Genomic DNA, 693 nt, shown 5'->3' with positions numbered 1-693 from the left:
TCGCAAAACTTCCAGATAAAAACTTTGGCTGACCATTTGGTCTAGAGGAACAAATTCCAAGTGTACTACAAGGGACCCACCCTCCAAAAAGACAATTCTGGGGTTTTTTTGCCCTTCCATATTAATAAATTCCAATTTTCAATGGTATGTTTTTACTTTCTAGTAAGAAAAATGAAGAAATTGGAACTACTTTCCCCTACCTCTTTTTCTTCTCACCCATGAATTTTGTGAATTTTATCATGTATTATTTTTACATTTTCAGGTTCTATAACTTTTATATTCTGCTTGGTAACCATACCTCTCACAATTTAGTCTTACTTATTTAAGTGGATATTTAAGTAGACTTGATAGCAAACTCTAACCTCCTTCCCGTGGCTTTTATTTTGATACATTTTACTATGTCGATCACATCTTTGTTGTTTGTTTGAATTATTCCAAGTAATTTTTTTCAGAAAGAATCATGATTTTTGTCTATGCTGAGTTTTTACATCCTTGAGAAGGTCTGTCTGTCACATACATGCATGAACAACTTAATTCTAACCTAGGATTTTAACTCTAAAATTCTTAGATCATGTTTTCCTTCCCTCTGACTTTTGTAGATTTCCCTCCCTGTCTTCTGGAATGAAGTATCGATGTGGAAAATAACAAATTTCCTTCTTGTATTGTGCATTAGTCTCTACTGCTGCAGAACAA

The sequence above is a fragment of the Carlito syrichta genome, unplaced genomic scaffold (assembly GCF_000164805.1).
Source record: "Carlito syrichta isolate Samal-C Ts95f unplaced genomic scaffold, Tarsius_syrichta-2.0.1 Scaffold113541, whole genome shotgun sequence".
In the NCBI taxonomy this organism is placed as follows: Eukaryota; Metazoa; Chordata; class Mammalia; order Primates; family Tarsiidae; genus Carlito; species Carlito syrichta.
This window is presented reverse-complemented; position numbering follows the sequence as displayed.